The sequence below is a fragment of the Hevea brasiliensis genome, chromosome 6, assembly GCF_030052815.1.
Source record: "Hevea brasiliensis isolate MT/VB/25A 57/8 chromosome 6, ASM3005281v1, whole genome shotgun sequence".
NCBI lineage: Eukaryota > Viridiplantae > Streptophyta > Magnoliopsida > Malpighiales > Euphorbiaceae > Hevea > Hevea brasiliensis.
In genome coordinates this window covers 102090864-102103229 of record NC_079498.1, presented here as the reverse complement: position 1 = coordinate 102103229, position 12366 = coordinate 102090864, and the positions used below count along the sequence as shown (strand labels likewise).

At 38.4% G+C, this 12366-nt stretch overlaps 1 protein-coding gene across 1 annotated transcript in view; it reads right to left on the bottom strand.

Annotated features, from left to right (window-relative positions):
- LOC110631958 (regulator of telomere elongation helicase 1 homolog) overlaps nucleotides 1–12366 on the bottom strand; it is a 107032-nt gene that overhangs the window by 12385 nt on the left and 82281 nt on the right. The window lies entirely within an intron of this gene.

The window sequence follows — 12366 nt, the reverse complement described above, 5'->3', positions numbered from 1 at the left end:
TTTTAAAGGAGGCCGTTATTTACAGGGCAAAAATCACGTAATTTTATCAGTCCAAAAATCACTTAATTTTAGTCTAAAATAGCAGAGAATAATTCAGTCCAAACTCACTTTTTTACTTTCAAATAATGCTCTATTCTTGTAACACCCCTAATTTTTAAATTACTTATTTTATAGGTAAATATTAATATTTTATTTTATTAAAATTTTAGGAAATTATTTGAAATTTTTCGAATTTAGGATTTTGGTTTGATTTTTCAAAATCAATAAACTTTGTTAATTTTTACAAATCAATTTAAAGACTGTGGCAAAACTAAAAATATATTTAGACTCTACAAATTTTTTTGAGTTTTCTGAAATTTTTTCGGAATTTTTGGGTCTCATTTTTTGTCCCAAGGCAGAGTAAAAATTTAATTTTGGGCATTTCGAATCTGACCGGTCTAATCGAACTGGACCGGGTTGGACCAGTCTAATCAGACCGGCCCTCTCCTTTTTCCTCCCATCCCGCGTCGCGTTCGACACCCTTCCCTCTCCATTTTCTCTCTCCTCCCTCCTCCCCTTGCCTGCCAGCCGCCACCCCTCCCTCCTCAGCTCACCCGTGCACCTCTAGAGACCTCTCCCACCGCCGGCCGTCTCTCCTGTGGCTGGAAAAGCTCGCGCGAAGCTCCTTCAACACACCGAGCGACTTCTCATTTTCCTGGCCAAAATTCGGCCGATCCGACTACTGATTAGATTGGGTTTTGTCCCAAAACCCATCTACACCTCAAGAACTTTTCATAGACACCAAAAACACTCAAATCCATTAAGCAGTTTGTTTATTTTTTGCCCAAAAAGTTTTAACCCATTTTTATTTTTGGGCTAGATTTCTAGCAAACCATGAACCCCACGAAAAATCCAAGAGTACTAGAGTGCTCTCCTCGATGAGAGCTTAGCAGCAATACCCATTTTAAAATTTTTCGACACCATTTTCGATGGGTCCCACCAAACTTCGCAGTGTTTTTTCAGACATTAAATGAGCTTAATAAATTTCGTAAAAATTATATACTTACCCCCGTGTTATGGGCTTCATGTAGGTACATTCGATTGACGGAATTTCGACTGTCGATCGGGTCTGCATTTTTGGGCTGGACAGACAGACGGCCGAAGCTATTTCAGAATCGGGTTAAGATTATAAGCTACTCCACCATTTTCAAACATCCCGGATACATTTCCAATATCAAAATTGGCGTAGGTTAGCCCGAACCCTAAGTTCCCTTAATTTTTTAGTTTCAGGTTTGAATTAAAAATCCATAAAATATTCGTGGGTAATTAGAAAATTATAATTCCTTTTATATTGGCTTAGTAATATTGCTAAGGATCACAGGGCAAAATTTTATAATTTTTAGAGCTCATTTGGATAGTTTTTGCAAAAAAGTGTTAGTTGTATGCACTAAATTATAATTTTTCAAAATTGTGGTTGTTGACTATTAGATGGGCCCAGGAGGGGCCATGTAATGTGATTGAGATATGATTGTGTGACTTGTGGATTTAGAAGTATATTTTGAGCCCTTTTGCAGGTGGGGTAAGTCTAGGTATAGGGAGAACTCTGTGGGATTTTCGGCACAACTTAGGGTGTTATTGATTTTTTTTTTTTTAAGCTTGTATTGAGTCAATTATATTAAATAATTGTAATGTAATTGTCAGGTGAGTCAGGGCAGCCTTCCTCCTCCTCCCAACCACCACAGTGACCTCAGTTTAAGTCAGTAAGTAAAATATTGATTTTAATCAAAATTTCAATATTATTATATGTTCAGGCATTGATGCATGCATTTTATATCATCATTTAGGAGTAATTTTTGCACATAATTTACCCTTGTTCATAGCTATTATTATAGATATTAGTATATATTTAGTCAATTTTACAAATTTCACACTTTTTAGTTTAATTTTTGGAATTTACTTGTTTTGTAGGTTAAATTTGGAGAAATTTGGTGTATTTTGATCAGAGTAGCCATTTGGAGGAGATTAAAGTCGAATTGCAAAATTTTTGAAGTTCAGTAAAAAAATGGCCGAGAGCGACACAACCTGCAGCACAACCGAGTTAGCTTATGTCGCACTGCAGGTTGTGTCGATCGTCAGATATTCAGGCCGAGAGCTACACAACCCGCGACACAACCGACTCAGCTTATGTCGTTTTTACTGGAAATGGCTGACGTGGCATTTTCGTTACTCTGACTTTTTACCTCACTTTCTCTGGAACCTTCCTCCTTTTTACCCATTCTAGGGCAGACCCTTAGCCCATATAAAGCCTCCTTTATCATTTTCTTTCCATAGAGAGCAAGGGAGGCATTTTTGGCAAGAATAGAAAGAGAGAAGGAGGGAGCACGGGATTCATTTTTCCAGCAGCAGCAGGAGCATGTTTCTGCACTTTTCTGCAGCAGATTCTTCTGCATTTTTCTGGGTTTTTCTACTCCTTAGCTTACATTTCCATTATTTCTTCATTTATACATTTGGGTTTGTCTTGAAACTATGAATAGTGAGTAGTTATTTGAGATTCTAGAGATGGGTTTGTAAATATTGTTTTGTATTGTGGTTTTGAACTGATTTAGCCATTTAAATGAGGTTTGTTATATTTTGATTTATTGCTTGTGAGCTTATTGCTTTGCTTGATGAATGGGCCCTCATTAAGTTAAGCTTTAATCCTTAATAGATGGACTGAAAAGTAAATATTAGGGATAGATAATCTTGCAATAAACTTTATTTTCTTAGTGTTAGAGATAAGCTAAGAGGATTAAGGGGAACTTTCCAAAAATCAATTAGAGCTTTAAATGGGTTTTTGTTAGGTTTGAAATACCGTGAAAACAGGGTTTGATTTAATGAAAACCAACTTTGGAATGCTTGAAAAAGGTTTCAAAAATTTAAGAATTGATTTCCCTCAAAATTGCAATTCTCATGTGTTTGGCTAAACTAGGGATAAACCACATGCAAACAATATTGAAAAATCCAATCTCTAGAATCACTTTAATTTTTATTGAATTTAGATTTAATTCCTCTCAAAATTTATAAATAGCAATTTCAAATTAATTTTTGGTAATCTAGTTTAATTAATTTTAATTAATTGTTTGATTTAGCATTAATTCCTTAAATACCAATTTTAATTCCAAATTTCATTTTACATCTTTAAATTTTGTCATTCTAATTAGCTTATCCTTTTATTTCCAATTTAAGCACAATTCCCTGTGGGATCGATATCATTTTTTAAAACTATACTACTGTGACCCGTGCACTTGCGGATTAAAGCTATCAAGTTTTTGGCGCCGTTGCCGGGGAATTGTTTGTTTTAAGTTGGATTTTAATTGTTTTAAGCTAACTAGAATTTTTATTTCTTTTATTTTCACTACTACTCCTTGTGTTTTTCAGGTACTTTTCTTGTTTATGAGACGATCGAAAAGCACAAGTGATACTGAATTGTTGTTCAATCCTGAAATTGAAAAATTCTGCCGAGCTAACAAAAAGGAATACAAAAGAAGAAAGGAAGCAGAAAAAGAAGAACAACAAATATTTGAGCAAGAGGAGACAATAGAAAATATGGAGAATCAAAATAGAGCTATTGGTGGAGACAATGGAGGAAATGAGCAAAACGGGCAAAATGCAGTTGCTAATCAAAATGATCCTCAAAGAAGATCCATGTTAGATTATGCTTTTCCTAGATGTGCAGATGTGAGAGATAACAGACCTATCATTGGAGCTAATCAATTTGAGTTAAAGACTGGTCTTATTCAAATGGTTCAGAATTCACAATTTGGAGGTAGTCCACTTGAAAATCCTCATTCTCATTTGAAGAAATTTTTGATGATATGTGGTACACAAAGACAACCTGGAGTTTCTGATGAAGTGATTCGGCTCACCTTATTTCCATTCTCTCTTCGGGATTCAGCATTGGAGTGGTATGACTCACTTCCACAAGCTATTATAGCTACTTGGGAGCAGCTATCTCAAGCTTTTCTATCTCAATTTTTCCCACCTGGGAAGACTACTCATTTGAGGAATTTGATGGTAGCTTTTAATGTAACACCCTAGGCAAATCCCACTTCGACAAAACACGGGAGAGATGCTGGGTTCATAAGATGGAGGTTCCTAACCCCTATTGACGCGTTTTAAAACCGTGAGGGCTTCGGCCCAGAGCGGACAATATCACTAGTGGGCCGGGCCGTTACATTTGTGGTATCAGAGCCGCTCCGCGTGCAACCTTGAACGATGGTGGGGCAAACCTCAGCGAGGACACTGAGTCCCATAAGGGGGGTGGATTGTAACACCCTAGGCAAATCCCACATCGACAAAACACGGGAGAGATGCTGGGTTCATAAGATGGAGGTTCCTAACCCCTATTGACGCGTTTTAAAACCGTGAGGGCTTCGGCCCAGAGCGGACAATATCACTAGTGGGCCGGGCCGTTACATTTAAGCCAAGGGATGATGAAACTTTGTATGAATCTTGGATGAGATTTAAGGAGCTTGAAAGGCAATGTCCTCATCATGAAATACCCAAATGGATGATTGTTCGGAATTTCTACACCAGAGTTACTCCAGCCATAAGAAACACAATTGATTCACAAGCAGGAGGAGATTTCATGAGAATGACAAGTGAAGAATGCCATGATCTATTAGAGAAGATTGCTCATAACACCCATTTGTGGGGAAATCCTAGAGCACTTGAGCCAAAGAAAGTTGGAATTTATGAACTTGACTCAGTTAACTACATGAATGCAAGATTTGACCAGTTGACTCAGCTTCTTAGTGATTTTTGCACAAAGGCAACAACCTCAACTCCCACAACTATGCAACAAGTTGCCTACACAGATGGAACTCAAAGTTGTGGAGTTGATTACTCTTCTTATGGTGATGATTATTTGCAAGAACAAGCTGCTTATGCAGGAGGTTATCAACAAAAACCAATGGGAAATGCTTACTCTAATGTGAACAACTCAACATGGAGACCACAAGCAACTTTTGCTCAACAAGGCCAAAGCTCAAATTATGCTCAAAACCAGCAGTTTATGCAGCAAAATAGGCCTCAATTTCAGCCTCAATTTCAACCCACAAGGCAGCCACAACCGGGATATCAAGCAAGAGCACAACAATCTCTTCCACCTCATGAACCGAAGCCAACCTTGGAAAGCATGATGGAGAAATTTTTTTCTGAACAAAGCAAGATGAATAGCAAATTGGAGGAAGAAATGCAACACATGAGACAAACCATGGATCAATTACAAGTCCACAACCGCATGTTGGAGACTCAATTGGCGCAACAAGCAAGCTCATCGGCAAGCAAATCCTATGGGAAACTACCTAGCCAACCACAAAACCCTCATGAACAATGTAAGGTTGTGACCTTGAGAAGTGGTAAGAAAGTTGGTCAAGAGAGTGAAAACAAGAGAGAAGAAAAAGAGAGCACAAAAGAAGAAAATTCAATTGAGAGCAAGAAAAATGAAAAAGAAGAAGAAAGCAAAAGTGAGCAAGATGAGGGAGAGAAACCATACATCCCACCTGAACCTTACAAGCCCACCCTTCCCTACCCTCAAAGATTCATCAAGCACAAGCTAGACAAACAATTTGGCAAGTTCCTTGAAGTGCTAAAGAAGTTGTATATCAATGTGCCATTCACTGAGGCACTATCCCAAATGCCAAGTTATGCCAAATTTTTGAAGGAGATTCTTTCCAACAAGAGAAGGCTAGAAGATTATGACACCATCAACTTGGGAGAGCAATGTAGTGCTATAATTCAAAAGAAGTTACCTCCCAAACTCAAAGATCCGGGTGTGTTTTCCATTCCTTGTCATATTGGTGATAATTGTGTGGCAAATGCCTTATGTGACCTTGGAGCTAGTGTCAGCCTAATGCCACTTTCAATATATGAGAAGTTGAATATGGGAGAGTTGAAGCCCACTAACATGTATCTTTCATTGGCTGACCGTTCAATTAAGTATCCGGAAGGCATTCTTGAAAATGTGCCTATCAAGGTTGGGAAATTTTACATTCCGATGGACTTTGTCATTTTAGATATGGAAGAAGACACAAAAGTTCCTATCTTATTGGGAAGACCCTTTTTGGCAACAGCTGGTGCATTAATTGATGTAAAGGGTGAGAAATTGACACTTAGAGTGGGAGATGATCAAATGATATTCAACATCAATCCAGCCATGAAAAGGAAACATGAAGAAGTTGAGTCTTGTTTGCGGGTAGACATTATTGATGAGATTGTTCAAGAGCATTTTAGAAAAGGCTATCTATAAGACCCACTTGAAAATTGCTTAGTCCATGGTGCGAGCATTGATGATGACAATCACAACATAGCTACTTTTGCACAACACTTGGAGAGCTCTCCACCACATCCTGAAGCCACAATTTTTCAACTTGAAGGAGTACAAAATTTGGAGATCAAACCACTATCATTAAAGGTAGAGGATGCCCCAAAGGTAGATCTTAAACCTCTTCCTTCCAACCTCAGGTATGCTTTTCTTGGACCGAATGAAACATATCCTGTTATAATCAATGCATGTTTGACTGATATTGAGATTGACAAATTGTTGAGAGTTTTGAGAGAATATAGAAGAGTTTTGGGTTATGCAATTGATGATATAAAGGGAATTAGTCCAACAGTTTGTATGCATAGGATTTTCCTTGAGCCAAATAGTAAACCTTCCATTGAACATCAAAGAAGATTGAATCCTACAATGAAAGATGTTGTGAAAAAGGAAATCCTAAAATTACTAGCTGCTGGAATTATTTACCCTATTTCTGACAGTGAGTGGGTTAGTCCTGTGCATGTTGTACCAAAGAAAGGTGGGGTGACAGTTGTTAAAAATGAGAATAATGAATTGATACCCACTAGAACTGTTACAGGTTGGAGAATGTGCATAGACTATAGGAAGTTGAACAATGCTACAAGAAAAGACCATTTTCCCCTTCCTTTTATGGATCAAATGTTAGAGAGATTAGCCAAGCATTCATTCTTTTGTTACTTAGATGGATATTCTGGTTTCTTTCAAATTCCAATACATCCTGATGACCAAGAAAAAACTACCTTTACCTGTCCCTATGGCACCTTTGCATATCGAAGGATGCCATTCGGATTGTGTAATGCGCCTGGCACATTTCAAAGGTACATGATGGCCATTTTTTCTGATTTTATTAAAGAAATTATGGAGGTCTTCATGGATGACTTTTTAGTTTATGGCACTAATTTTGATTCATGCTTGACTAATTTGTCTAAAATCTTGCAGAGATGTGCTGATAATGATTTGGTGTTGAATTGGGAGAAATGCCACTTTATGGTCCAAGAGGGGATCGTTTTAGGGCATTTGATCTCAAATAGGGGAATTGAAGTGGATAGAGCTAAAATAGAAATTATTGAAAAAATGCCCCCTCCAACCACTGTCAAAGGAGTGCGGAGTTTTCTTGGACATGCCGGGTTTTACCGGCGATTTATTCAGGATTTTTCTAAACTTGCTAAACCCTTAACAAATCTCTTGAATCATGATGTTAAATTTGATTTTAATCAAGATCGTATGGTTGCTTTTTGCAGGTTGAAGACGGCCTTAACAACAGCTCCTATCATGCAACCCCTCGGATTGGACTTTGCCATTCGAAATTATGTGTGATGCAAGCGAGTTTGCTGTTGGAGCTGTCCTTGGCCAGCGGAAAGATAGGAAACCTTATGCCATTTACTATGCAAGCCGAACCCTTGATGAAGCTCAAGTTAATTATGCTACAACTGAAAATGAGTTCCTTACGGTAGTATTTGCACTCAATAAATTTCGTTCTTATTTGGTCAACTCAAAGGTAATTGTTTTCACTGATCATGCAGCAATAAGGTATTTAATGAGCAAGAAAGAAGCTAAATCTAGGTTGATTAGATGGATTTTGTTACTTCAAGAATTTGATTTGGAAATAAGAGATAAAAAGGGTGTTGAGAATGTGGTGGCTGACCACCTTTCTAGGATAAAAACAGAAAATAAAGATGATGAAATTGTGCCAATTGATGAGTTTTTCATGAATAAGCAGTTGTATGTGTTGAATTCTGCACTTCCATGGTTTGCTGATATTGTGAATTTCTTGTCTTGTGGTGTCTTGCCACCTGATTTATCTTAAAAGAAAAGAAAAGATTCTTGCATGATGTTAAATTTTATTCTTGGGAAGAACCTCTTTTGTTTAGGAGATGCAATGATGGAATAATTAGAAGATGTATACCAGAGGAAGAAATACATGATGTTATTTACCATTGTCATTCCTCTGAATATGGTGGTCATTTTAGTGTCTCAAAAACTGTTGAAAAGGTCTTGACATCAGGTTTCTATTGGCCTAAATTGTTTAAACATGTGAGAGATTTTGTAAGCAAGTGTGATAGGTGCCAAAGGGTAGGCAACATTTCCAAGAGAGATGAGATGCCCCAACAGTCCATATTAGAAGTTGAATTGTTTGATGTGTGGGGAATTGATTTCATGGGGCCATTTCCATCTTCTTATGGGAATAAATATATCTTGGTAGGGGTGAACTATGTATCTAAATGGGTAGAAGCTATTGCTACACCTACCAATGATGCAAAAGTTGTGGTAAAATTTCTGAAAAAATTTGTTTTAACCAGATTTGGTGCCCCACGTGCCATAATTAGTGATGGTGGTAGCCATTTTTGCAACCACCAATTTGAAAAATTGATGAGAAAATATGGGGTAAAGCATAGGATTGCCACACCATATCACCCTCAAACAAATGGCCAAGTAGAAATCACAAATAGAGAAATCAAGCAAATCTTGGAGAAAACTGTCAATAAATCCAGAAAAGATTGGTCCCTTAAATTAGATGACACTCTTTGGGCATATAGAACAGCATTCAAAACCCCCATAGGGACTACACCTTATAGGTTAGTTTTTGGGAAATCATGCCATTTGCCCGTAGAGTTAGAACATAAAGCTTATTGGGCCATAAGAGCAATCAATTTTGATTTACAAGCTACTGGACACAAAAGACTTTTGCAACTTGATGAGTTAGAAGAATTGAGACTTGATGCTTATGAAAATGCTAGGATCTATAAAGAAAGAACAAAAAAATGTCATGATAGGCATATCAAGAAAAAGGACTTTAAAGAAGGAGATTTAGTTCTCTTATTCAATTCAAGGTTGAAATTTTTTCCAGGAAAACTAAAATCAAGGTGGTCCGGTCCATTCAAAATTGTAAAAGTTTTCCCTCATGGTGCTGTGGAAATCTTTGGTGAAAAATCGGGTAATTTCAAGGTAAATGGGCAAAGATTGAGGCATTATTCAGTTGGTGAGCCAATTGAGAAGATAGCAACTTGCTATCTCTCTCATTCTCCATGAAATTTTGGGTGAGTATGGTCAAGCTAAAGACCTAAACTTAGCATTTTTGTGCATAACTCATAATTTTTCATTGATTCTTTATTTCTTTCATATATATATTTGTTTTAAGTTTTTTCTATACTCCTTATTCAGAGTTTAACATTGTTTTAATTTCCTTGTGCAGATGGGATACAATGCATTACAAGCAAATGAGCATATAAAAAAAAATTTTTTTTAGTCTAGCTTTAAATTTTTGGCTTTAAATTTTAGTTTCAAATTTGTTCACTTATAATTTTCATCTTTCTATTGTTGAGTATTTGCTGGTGCATATTGCTGGATTCATTGCCCTTTTTGTTAATTTTAAGAGAAAATTTTTCCAAATTTTGACATCTTGGTTTAAAAGGAAAATTATTTGAATTTGGATGTGTGAATTGGTGCTTTGAAAAATTATTTTTTATGAGTATTTAATGAACATAACAAGTTGAACAATTAGAATTCATGTTATGAAGGTTTAATCATTTGAAATCTAATTTGTTTCAAATTTTTAGGTGCTATGAAATTTGGTCAAATTTGGGCAGCAGATTGCACAACCTGCGACATAACCGGGTTTGCTTGTGTCACCGCTTATGTTCGCTGGGCACATTTTTGGGCAGATTGTTGCACAACCTGCGACATAACCGGGTTTGCTTGTGTCACCGCTTATGTCCGCTGGGCACACTTTTGGGCAGATTGTTGCACAACTTCCGACACAACCCCCCCTATCCTTATGTTCTAACTTGTGTCGCCTGTTTGTTTTGCAGGATAAAAACTTCCTTCACCAGAATGGGCCAGCAGCAAACCCAAAGCCCTAAAAATCGTACCCCATAAGCCCAAGCCCGAAACTAACCCTAAAACCCAACCGACTAACCCACTACCTCCCGTAGCCCAACCGACTACACCCAAGCCCACAACCCAAACCTAAAGCCCCTAACCCGATGACCCACTAACTTCTTCTTCCTCTCGACATCGCCCGCCGTAACCTTCATCTTCACCGTCGCCTCCACCACCCACCATTCTTCCCATATTTCTCCTTTTCCGATCACGCCCATTTCGCCATGTCCGACTCCCCATTATCCTTCGAAAACTCACCTCCCCACTCTTCACAGCCGCCGCAGCCCCAAGGCACCCCGCCCATGAACGCCGACCCATCGCCGGCCCATTCTGGTGATGCCACGATCGCCACATTCAAAAAGAAAAAGGCGAAAAACATTAAGCCACACAAATCAACGGGCGGCGTCAAGAGGAAGCGACCTGAACCGGCCACACAACAACCTCCAATCCCGCCTCCAATGACTGCCGCACCTGCTGTCCGACATGGCATCCCGAAGTCGGCGGTGAAGCGCCCCGGTACATCTAAAGGTAACTTTGCATTCCCTTCCTCTTTGCCTCTCTTGCTACACCGGGTATTACCTCACGACATGAAGAAAAATAAGGCAAGAGTTGTAGCTCGACAAATGGTTCAAACTCGGTATTTGGATGTGTCTACACTTAAATCCTTGAAGATATATGATGAAATGCAGACTCTGTTAGATGCTTTAGGTTGGGTGCGATTTGCACATAAATAGGAACTGGTTTACCCCATTTTAGTGCAGGAATTTATGGCCTCCCTGTCCACTAATGAGCATAAAATTGCCTTGGATAATGACTTGACAATCCATTTTAGATGCCTTGGTCAAGATAGGGTGCTGTCTATGGATAATTTTCACCATATATTTGGCTTTCCACCTGATGGTCTGTTCAAAATACCTGCTAGCCAAAGGGACTATAATGCGTATGAATTTTGGCAGCGGATTGCACCTTCAGCAGGTACCTTCAAACCGGGACACAGTAAGGCCTCCAAGATTGAGAATCATGCCTTGAGATTGCTTCAGCGACTAATTGCAAATACAATTTTAGGCAGAGGATCTAGTGTTGGCACAATGTCACAGTATGATCTATTCTTTTTGTGGTGTGCAAAAACTGGCAAAAAAGCTTCCCCTGGTTATTATTTTTGCCGACATGTGATCCGCCAGACCACTAGGGGTACTGGTAACATTGTCTTTGGAGGTTTGGTCACACCCATTGCACATTATTTTGGCTTTAATCCTCAAATGCACAAGTGTCCTGCTCTTCCAACTGGTTTGTTATTTTTGGATGGACCTCATTTGGCCAACCAAAAATTTTGTATCAAAAATGAGGCTACCAAGCTGTATGAGATTCCTGCACTAACAGAACCACCACCTGGTTCTCCCACTACAATTAGCTCCTCCTCAGCATCTGAGCGACCATTTGAGCAGCCTTTTACACAACCTTCAAGCCGAGCTCCACCAGCTGCTCAACCTGCTTCATCAACGACACGGACCATCCATAGCAACTCTTTTGACATTCATGGAGAATCTCAGTGATGAGATCTATTCTTTTCGGCAAATGACGGATGTCTCTTTTCAGACACTACGAGATTTAGCTGACATATATTTGGATCGAAGTGCTGAAATGCAAGACGAGTTGAAAGTCATGCGAGCTAAGCTGGAGAAGATCGAAACAAACCAGGCACTGATTTTGAGCATCATCTCTCCACAGCAGCCACCAAAAGCACCACCACCTCCACAAGATGGCAAGGGCAAAGGAGTTCTCATACCTGACTGACCAGCTTTTATTCTCCATTTACATTTCATGTCTTTAATTTCGTTGCTTAATTAATTAGTATTTTGAACTTGTTTAGTTAATATTTTGCTTGTGTTGTTTTTCTTTTACTTGAACCATTTACTTATTCAGTTTTTTTAGTTCCTCATAAAATACATTTTTCTTTTATGTCCTTAGTACATTGCTCACTTGCTTTTATGTGCTACTTCGGATTTACACTTGATGGTTACATTTTTGAGCTTAACTTCCCCATTCCAAATTTTTGAGTTTAATTGATTTAATGGATTCCATTGCACTGTTTCTTTTGCAATGAGTGCAGCAGCTGTCCAAATTTTACTTAATTAAATTGGCTGCACTTCAATGAGGTAACAATTCTC